The following is an 11,235-nucleotide window of genomic DNA, read 5'->3' as shown; positions in this document are numbered from 1 at the left end:
AAAGTTAAGAGACAAGGAGGATAGTATGGGAAGGTCTAAATCAATTCATCAGAGTGCAGTAGGAGAGGAAAGAGAAATTTGGAGAAACAATATATGAAGAGATAATGGATAACTCACTGAAAATGAAAAAGACACAGCAATATACCAACTTAAGAAGCTAACAAACATAAATAAAAAGAAATCCATACCTAGGCACATCATAATGAAACATCAGAAAGACAAAGACAAAGAGACTATCTATCTTAAAAGAAGCCAGAGGGGGAAAAATACAGACTGCTTTCAAAGGTGTGACAGCTTGTCAGTTGACTTCTCAACTTAACAAGGAAAGCTAGAAGACAGTGAAGTAGTATCTTCAATGCACTGGGAAAATAATTGCCAAAATAGAATTTTATATCTGTCAAGAATAAGGGTAAATAAACAAAAACTGAGAGAGTTTTTCAACAGCAGAGCATCACTAAAAGAAATTCTAATGTTTGAAGTGATGGTTTGACTGGAGTGTACTTATCTCCAAACTCCTTAAGTTGTATATGTTAAATATGTACAACATTTTGTATATTAATTATATCTCAATAAAGTGGTTTTAGAAAGAAAAAAATTCTAAAACATGTACTTCAGATAGACAGAAAATTATCCTACAGGGAAGATCTGCAATGTAAGAAGAAATAAAGGACGGGCTTCCCTGGCGGTCCAGTGGTTAAGAATCCGTGCTTCCACTGCAGGGGGACCAGGTTTGATCCCTGGCCGGGGAGGTAAGATCCTGCATGCCGCGTGGTGTGGCCAAAAAAAAGAAAAAAAAAAAGAAATAAAAGGACAATAAACTAATAAATATGTGGGTAAATTGACTATATAAAACAATAATGACATCTTGTGGTATAAAAAACATAAGATATTAAAATGCATCATAAAAACAATAAATGCTGGAGAGGGTGTGGAGAAAGGGAAACCCTCCTACACTGTTGGTGGGAGTGTAAATTGGTACAGCCACTATGGAGAACAGTATGGAGGTTCCTCAAAAAACTAAAAATAGAACTGCCATATGATCCAGCAGTCCCAATCCTGGGCATATATCCAGAAAAGATGAAAACCATAATTCAAAAAGATACATGCACCCCAATGTTCATTGCAGCACTATTTACAATAGCCAGGACATGGAAGCAACCTAAATATCCATCAGCAGAGGAATGGATAAAGAAGATGTGGTACATATATACAATGGAATATTACTCAGCCATAAAAAGGAATGAAATAGTGCTATTTGCAGAGACATGGATAGACCTAGAGACTGTCATACAGAGTAAAGTAAGTCAGAAAGAGAAAAACAAATATCATATAATATCACTTATATGTGGAATCTAGAAAAGTGGTACAGATGAACTTATTTGCAAAGCAGAAATAGAGACACAGATGTAGAGAACAAACTTACGGATACCAAGGGGAGAAGGGGGAGTGGGATGAATTGGGAGATTGGGATTGACATATATACACTACTATGTATAAGATAGATAACTAATGAGAACCTACTGTATAGCACAGGGAACTCTACTCAGTGCTCTGTGGTGACCTAAATGGGAAGGAAATAAAAGAGGGGATATATGTTCACTTTGTATACAAAGTGAATGTATAACCAATTCACTTTGCTGTACAGTAGAAACTAACACAACATTGTAAAGCAACTATACTCCAGTAAAAATTAATTTTAAAAAAATAAAATGCATAATAAAAACAACATGTAAGTTGGAAGGGGTTTAAATGGTATTAAAAGTGTTCTGTGGGCTTTGTATTGTCCAAGAGGAGATAGTGATTAACTGTACACTTTGGTAAGTTTGGCTGTTGTAATTTCTATAGTAATCATTAAAATAATGGAAAAAAAATTGTTTAATTTCACACCTAGTAGAGGAAAAAACTAGAATGTTGGGAAATAATCTAAAAGAAGGCAAGAAATGATAGAAAAATATACACAGAAAAGGTGGGACAAATAAAAATCACAAAATAAAATGATATAAACTGAAATATATCAACAATTACAATAAATATAATAATTGATAAACTGGATTTATCAAAACTAAAAATAAATGTTTAGACACATCTAAAATATAAGGAAACTGAGAGGTTAAAAGTTAAAGGACAGAAAAAGATACAGTATACAGATACTAACCAAGAAAAGCTGGTATGTTAATTAACATCACGCAAAGAAGACTTCAAGGCAAAAAGAATTACTGTTAATGAGAATCATTCTATAACAATAAAGGGCTTGATTCACAGGAAGACATTACAATTTCAAATTTATAATGCACCTAATTATATAGCCTCAAAATATACAAAGCAAAAATTGACAGAATTACAAAGAGAAATAGAAAAATGGACAACTATAGTGGGAGATTTTAAGTTTCTCTCAGTAATTGATAGAACAACAATCCCCCCTAAAATTCAATAAGGATTTAAATGATTTAATTAACATGATTGAGAGATTTTTACATAATGAACTTGTATAGAACACTGTACCCAACAACTACAGAAAGTACTTCCATTTCAAGCCCAAACAGAACATATTAAAGAATTTGACCACATGCTGAGCCATAAAGAAGTCACAACAAAACCAAAGGTTGGAAATTATGCAGATCATGTTCTCTGACCACAACGTAATTAAGCTAAAATTGGTAAAAGCAAAAAGAAACAAAAAAACTAAAAAATCCCTAAATATTTAGATAAGAAACACATTTATAAATGACCCATGTGGTCAAATTCAGAAAATATTTTGAACTGAACAATAATGAAAATGCTTCATAGCATATTTTGGGGATACAGTTAAGACAGATTTTAAAGGGAACTTTATAGCCTTAGGTAGATCAGAAAAGAAGAACGAAAAGACAACTTATGGAATGGGAGAAAATATCTGCAAACAATGTGACTGACAAGGGGTTAATATACAAAATATACAAACAGCTCATACAATTCAATATCAAAATAAACAAACCACCCAATCAAAAAATGGGCAGACTTAAATAGACACCTCTCCAAGGAAGACATACAGATGGCCAACAGGCACATGAAAAGATGCTCAACATTGCTAATTATTAGAGAAATGCAAATCAAAATCACAGTGAGGTATTGCCTCACACCTGTCAGAATGGCTATCATCAAAAAGTCTATAAATAATAAATGCTGGAGAGGGTGTGGAGAAAAGGGAACCTTCCTACACTGTTGGTGGGAATGTAAACTGGTGCAGCCACTATGGAAAATAGTATGGAGGTTCCTTAAAAAACTAAACTAGAGCTACCATATGATCCAGGAAGCCCACTCCTGGGCATATACCCAGAAAAGATGAAAACTCTAATTTGGAAAGATACACACACCTCAATGTTCATAGCAGCACTATTTACAATAGCCAAGGCATGGAAACAACCCAGGTGCCCATCAACAGACAATTGGTTTAAGAAGATGTAAGATTATATATATATATATATATATGTGTGTGTGTGTGTGTGTGTGTGTGTGTGTGTGTGTGTATGTGTATATATATATATAAAATGGAATATATATAATGGACTATTACTCAGCCATAAAAAAAGAATGAAATATTGCCATTTGCAGCAACATGGATGGACCTAGAGAATATCATACTAAGTGAACTAAGTAAGGCAGAGAAAGACAAATATCACATGATATCACTTATACGTGGAATCTAAAAATTAATACAAATGAATCTATATACAGAAACAGACTCACAGACACGGAAAACAAACTCATAGTTACTGAAGGAGAAAGGAGGGGGTGGATAAATTAGGAGTATGGGATTAACAGATAGAAACTACTGTACATAAAATAGATAAGCAACAAGGATTTACTCTACAGCACAGGGAACTATATTCAATATCTTATAATAACCTATAATGGAAAATAATTTGAAAAAATATATGTAACTGAATCACTTTGCTGTACACCTAAAACTAACACAATATTGTAAATCAACTATATGTCAAAAAAATAAATAAAAAATTTAAAAGATTTAAAAAAAAGAATAAGTGGATTCTCAAAATTATGCTGAGTGAAAGAAGCCAGTAACCAAGCCAATACACACTGTATGATTTCATTTATGTAAAATTCTTGAAAATCAATCTACTATCTATAAACTTATCTTTAATGACAAAAAGCAGATCAGTAATTGTCTGGGATCAAAAATGAATGAGATGAAAATTGAGGTCAAAAGCCCACCATTCCCCCCAAAGGTAGTCTTCATCCTGCCTTTGTGATAAACCTTTTCTTGTTTGATTTATGGTTTTACAGACTATGTATGCACCCTAATGAATATAGTCTAATTTGCCCAGGACTCCAAATTTTATATAAATAGAGTTATACTGTATGGTTTTTTATGTGTGACTAATTTCTTTCAAACAATATTATGTTTCTGAGACTTATATAGTGTGTGTGTACCTATAGCATCCTCCTTTTAAATGCTCTATGTTGTTCTATTGTATGAATATTTTATGCAGGGTCGGCTTCATGGGACATACAACTAGGGCAGTCACACAGGGCCTCTGATGGCAGCCTGTCTCCTTGCCCCCAGGAATACCGTGTTCTATGAGCCATCTCTAGGGATCTCTGAGGTCCCCCTGGCTGCTGTTCTAAACTTGCTGCCCATCACATTAACTATGACCAATACCTCTGATGTTTAAGTGCCACCCCTGGTCTCTGCTATTCCAGAATTTTGTCATGCCCATTGATACTGTAAAGCCCACTTCTGTAGAAGTGTCTTCTACTGTCAGTCCTGGCCTACAGAGAACAGATACTACTGGACTTTTGAAAATGTGTGTCCCTCTCTCACCAGCATGTTTCTCATCGCCTTGGTTAATGAAGTATCTTCCAGGCCCTGCTGAGAAACAGAGACAGTGATAGGTTTTCAGGTTTATAAGCAGGCTTATTCTAGCATTCCAACTTCCCAAAGCCGTTTGAGACTTTCCTCCACAGTTTGCATCTCTACTTCATTTGCTAGGTACGTGTCATGTTTTTTTTCTAATCTTCAAGCACCATCCCAGTGGTGTATTAGAACTGTCACTCAAAACCCTTTAATAACCAGATGTTAAATCCCTTTTTTAGATTTTTATTCTTCCTCCATTGATCCAGCACCCCCAGGATGTACTCCCAGTTCCTGCCAGTACATGCTAGACCGGTCCTGCAGTTCTTTTGGTGTATTTTCTCTTTCTTCTCTTATCAAGCCTGTATTCCCTCAGTCAGGTTTTACAGAGTCTTGGTCTTAACTGTGCATCTCGTGACCAGATGGAGGTGGGAACAGATCCTGAAGAGGGCAAGAATTGCCTTGAAAGTGTGGTTGCCAGATTTAGCAAATAAAAAAATAGGATACAGGAAATTAGGATACTAAAATATTATTCATTGTTTATCTGAAATTCAAACTTAGCTGCACATCTTGCACATTATCTGGTGACCCTACTGCCTCAACTGAGGCCTCTTTATAGCCTTTAAGCAGCGGAAGTCCTCTCTCTTCCAACAAGGGAGAGTTGGTCACTTCGGTAGGCCGAGAGGGTTCAGGCAATTCAAAGTTCTCATTAAATCCTCAGCCTGATCTTCAGCTGTGCCTCCCCTCCAGCTGCAGGGGAGTGAGCAGGGGCTACTCTTGTAGCAGCTCCAGTTGCAGTGAGCAGGGGCTACTCTTCATTGCGGTGCGTGGGCTTCTCATTGCAGTGGCTTCTCTTGTTGCGGAGCACGGGCTCCAGGCACGTGGGCTTCAGTAGTTGTGGCATGCAGGCTCAGTAGTTGTGGCTCACTGGCTCTAGAGCACAGGCTCAGTAGTTGTGGCACACGGGCTTAGTTGCTCCACGGCATTTGGGATCTTCCCAGACCAGGGCTCGAACCCGTGTCCCCTGCATTGGCAGGCGGATTCTTTACCACTGCGCCACCAAGGAGGCCCTCTCTCCAGGTGTAGCACCTCTCGGCTTTAATGAGCGTGTCCACGATGAGGCTGCAGCCGCTCCTGGCGGCCACGGCCAGGGCAGTCTTCCCTTGCTTGTCAACAACCTTTAGGTCACCGCCCGCCTTCCACAAGGTTTCCACATTTCCAAGATCAGCAGCTACATGCAAAGGAGTTTGCGGCCTCTGATTTAAGATGTCAATATCATGCTGTGCACTTAATAAGCTGTTTACCACTGTGATATGGTTGTTGATAACAGCTAAATGAAGAGGGGACTCCTTTTTAAATGCTGTCAAGGAAATACTCTGACTCTTTCACTGCTTAAAGTTGTTGATGAGTACAGCTGAGCCTGTGATTTTCTCTCTGCAAAGAATCAGTAGTGATTACCAACAACTATCTGATCCCACGGTTCTTCCTTACAGTTATTATTGCTCCCATACCTCTCAACTGCCTGACGCAGTAGTTCCTAAATTGGTCAACACATTGGAATCATCTGGGAGCTTCTAAAAATACTGGTGCCTGTGTCCTACCCCAAGAAATTGCGATGTCATTAGTCTTAGGTGTGGTCTTGGTTAGTAATTTTTAAGAGATTACCAGGTGACTTTAATGCTAGGACATTGTACCAGTTAGTACATCCCACTGTACCTGTATCCCTCTATAGCTCATTACAAGTAAGTCTTAGTCTACTACCACAGCATCCAGGCAGTCTCAAAATCTAGTCCTCATTGTCATCCAGCTGGTGAGTAATCCAACTACAAAATCTCACACTTAGTGTCTACTTCCTAGGACCTTTTTTGGTATCAACTATCTTAGGCAGGGTTCCCTGAAGACAGGGAATCTTATCCAAGTAACTTGCCATGAATGCTCTTAGAAAAAGAGAGTGAGGAAGGCAGGAACAGGGCAGGAATGAAAACCAGCAGGAATGTGGTCCTAGCTGAAGACTAGCTGTAGAATCTGATCCCATGGGGAGTTCTAGAACAAAGTTCAACTGCAGAGTTAGTCCTATCTTGAGGCAAGGGGGCTAACCTTTTGTACCCCTACATCAGTTAATCATTGGCTGAGGTCTGCTCCCAGAGGGGATGGCAGAGGGCTGGAGTGCAGCTTCTTAGCCAGGGCTAGGACTAGGGTGAGGTGAGCAGGGTAAAGTTAGAGGAGTACCAAAATCTCAGTAATCAAGGTGAATACTATTTTAATGCAATATTTTAAATAAATCAAAATTAACCCCCAAAACTCACAACGAACAAAGTCAAATTTTAAATAAAGAGAATTAGGGGAGGAGGTTCCTATTTGGCCAAGGGCAGGTCTCAAAGAGAGGGCAGCTGTGGCTCGTTGTCAGTCAACATTCACAGCATCTGGGGGATCCATGCAGATAAAGGGGGCCTGGGCGGGGCACCAGCAACATCCAGTACACCACCTTTCCCCAATTCCATGTATTTAAGTTTGGGTTGACTCCATTCCCCTAGCATTTTGGGGAGGGAGAAGAGGAGAATAATACTTGGACCTGTTTCATAAGGTCAAAAATCTCTGGCCATGGTGATTACTTTAGGGATGAACATGTGACCCAAGCAAGCCCAATCAGCTTCCTCTCAAGGATATTTCTGCTGGAGCTAACAGAAAAGATGCTCTGGACAACATAAGTTAGAGTTGCTTGTGGATGTCTTTTCTAGCTCCACCGAAGGACTCTGCCTGTAACAGGAGAAGAGATCAACATGCAGAGAAAATCTGAGCCAAAAATGAAGCTAGAGAGAGAAAGAGAGTGGCCTAAAAATATTGATTGTGCTGGACTCAGGTGAACCAAGGTTTTTCTGTTCTATGATGTTTCAATTAGGAATATATTTGTTGTATAGAACAGAAAGTATGACTTAAAGAATAAAGTCAACTTGAGGAATAAAAAGGGTGGGAGGAGAGGAGAGGGAGAGAGAGAGAAAGAAAAACATAACTGGAGAGCCCAGGAGTACATTTGTTTCAGGTGTGGTGGGAACAGTGCCTGCATGACATCACCAGGATCTATCTCCTGGATCTGCTTCTTAGGACTGGCTCCATCTTCAGGTTAAACATGAATCAGACAATAAGCTGAGGAACAGATACTCTGGTTTCCTCAAAATCTACTTACCTCTCTTGGCAATAGTTCCATGATTCTTGAATCAAACATCTATGCCTGGATTCTCTCTTTTTTTAGGATGAATTATTCCCTAGCATCACCAGTTCTTCCCCACCAATTCTCTCCTCATGATCACTCTTACCTGTCTTAGTGTAGGACAATTTGGGTTTAGACTGCACCTCCCCACTCTGCCCCACTACAGTAACATACTTGCTCACTGTTTTGCTGCTCTCATAATTTATTTTTTTCTCTAAATTCTCATCCTATCTCATATCACTACACTTTCCTTTTGGTTCTCCCTTCTCATCTTAAAATGAGTTCTTAAACTTCTACAAGATGATGCACCCTTTCTTCCTTCTTCCCAAGATAATATATGGAAGCTGTTTAACACGGTGCCTGGCATGTAGTGTGCTCAATAAATAGCTATGATGATGATGATGACGATGACAATGGCAATGAGGCAGCATCGACCCCTTACCTAGTGTTGGGAAGATTTGACAGTTGTTTCCAATGCTAAACACCCTGATACGAGATCTTTTTCATATCTTACCTATATTTCCTGCTGCAAATAAACCATTTCTATTAAGTTCTTAATATAAGCAATTACTCAGGGAGAATGAAAATTCTTAAAATTCTCATAGATATGTCATCTTGTTTCTTTGAATCTTGCTACAATTTTTTTTTTCCAGCCAGAGTTTAAACCGTGGGGACACTCACCCATGTTAATATGCATAGCTGGTTTGGACACAGGAACAAGATTTATTTTTAATGTTAAAAAAGCATTCCTTCTTTTTCCTTTCTTTTTAAATGGATAATGAGAGTCTCAAATATAACTCTGAAGCTGTGACTCCAAGAGAGTTTAACAAGTAAATTGAAAACTGGAGAAAAAAAAAAAAAAGTAAAGGACTGATTTAATTGTACGGTTTGGCTTTTTTTTTTTTTTTTTTAATGGAATGGGCTTGATGTTTTCCCATCAAGTGGACACAGCTCAGCTGTTCTTACAGAGGTTGTGAGGCCTGAAGCCTGAGGGTAAATACTTGATGTGTGCAGTTAAAAAGTGGCAGGTGTACTGGTGGAAACAGCATGTAACTAGTTTGTGTTACCAGTTAGCATAGTGACCATACCCTGGCCTGTTCTAATAATAAGCTTCAGGTATATGCTCTGGGTTGCAAATATGAATTTAAGGGAGGGCTTTAATTATTAGGTAACCAGTGTTCTGGGAGCAAAGATCCCCTGCTTCCCACTCTGTCTCTGGGCTCTCACATCTGAAATTAACCTTTGCCCTAACCCCATGCTGGGTCTATGACATAGAAAAAGGTTTTTTCACTTTGGTGACTAAATCAAAGACTGTGATTGATAATACTATTTTCAGTCTGCCGGCTATGCCTGAATCATATAGTTTTTCTAATATCCAATGTTAAGATTTCTTTCCTCCCATTATGATTGAGTGCAGAGAACTCCTGTGGTCCATCTCTCCTAAAGCAGCTCACTTAAGTTTTCATTTCCCTGTCATTTGCAGCTGCTTCTGTAGTGGAGTCTACTTGATCCTGCCTTCGGTCTGATGAGCCTGGGCACTGGGGTCCAGCCTGGAAATATCAGGAGGCTTCTCCTAGTTCATCTCCTTAGAAATGCCAAACTTGTAGGGGTTAATTGTGCCAGTTTCCTGTTTTTCCTGCACACCCCTCCCCCAACAAACCATCCTCTGCACGACTACCCTTTAAGACGCAGTCCTCCAAAATCTTAGCAGGGAGGCCCTAGCCCTTGAGAGATCCCCTTTTTCCTCTCAGTCCGGCTGCTTAGAATCTCATGTTACACTTAGTAAGGACAGAGCTCTCTGCCACCATGACAGAGAAGTAGAAATTATTAAATGTCTGGAAATAATCTTGACAAAGGAAATATAAAGAGAGTCTTAGAAAGATGGCTTTGGCCTCAGACGGTAGGGATGGAAAAGTCCCATGTGCATAACATGATTACATGAATCATCTCAGTCCCTGGGTTTAGATGCTGAGAGACTTCTTCAAGTGAGGCTGATGTGGGAGGTATTGTAGGAGCATTTCTGGCTTTCGGCAGGGTGTGGGGGGACTTCTGGGCTGAGTGTTATATGAAAGAACCCACGCCTACCCCTGTTACTCCACGATGGCTTCCTGTTCCCATTCTCCTGCTTCTAATGCTCCCTCACCACCGCCAACCCCACCTTGCTGCAACAAGGTACCCAATTGCTTGTTTGCTGAAGCCCCTTCCCTTCCCTTCTCTTCTTTAACTGTATAATCCTTGTATCTTTTGGATTGCCCCTGATTCTATGAGGTAGGTAAGGAGGTAGTATTAACCCTATTTTACACATAAGAAAACCTAGAATCAGAAAGATTAAGTAATTTGCCTAAGGTTACATGCCAACTATAGCAGTGTCTGGTCTACTTGACGGAAAGTCCATGCTCTTGCTGCGTTATACTCTGTCAATGTCCATTTCCCAGATGGTCCAGGTAACAGGAAGCATGGAAAGGCACAGTAAGGTGGAAAGCACCCTTGACTGAAGCTGGGGAACCTGACTTTTGGTCATAGCTCTCTTTAATGTTTGGTGAATCCCTCTCCTCTGCCCTCATTTGCCATATAAAATGCAAGGGCTCTACTGGATGCTTTCTATGTTTCTTCCATTTCTAATAGACTGTTAGGACTATTTAGTGACTCTTTACTCTGTACTCTCTATATTTAGGAAATCCATGAGTTCACAGCATTTAACCTCAGGAACAATGATTTACAATCAGATCATGGGAAGAGATGCCACTTTGCCACATGTGCTGAGTAGTATCAAGCTGGCACTACTGCCAGGGTGGAGAGCTGCTTTCTGAAATAAGTTCATGTGTATTTTTAAAAGGCATCTTTTCATAATAAAAACACTTAAAAGGTACTCAGCACTCTAATCTTTGTTGAGTTACACTTGTTTATAAAAAATACTTCATTGTTCTTGTGTACATATGAATAGGGAAGAACATAATTGGTGCCAGCATGAGGAAGGCTAGGTATTAGTTTCCTCTGAAAGTGTCATTAGTAGACAGCCTTGACCTAAGGCATAGCATCTATGGTTCCCCGAACTCTGTGATTCTGATTTAGACTCTACTAAAGTAGAGTACTACTTTAGGACACTATACATACTGAGATGTATTGCCCTTGTCCACTAAAGAAAATTTATTAATCACTCTAATTGAAAGTGTAG

Source organism: Eubalaena glacialis, chromosome 6 (assembly GCF_028564815.1).
Source record: "Eubalaena glacialis isolate mEubGla1 chromosome 6, mEubGla1.1.hap2.+ XY, whole genome shotgun sequence".
In the NCBI taxonomy this organism is placed as follows: Eukaryota; Metazoa; Chordata; class Mammalia; order Artiodactyla; family Balaenidae; genus Eubalaena; species Eubalaena glacialis.
The sequence above is the reverse complement of the archived record's forward strand: the minus strand, read 5'-3'. Positions refer to the sequence as shown.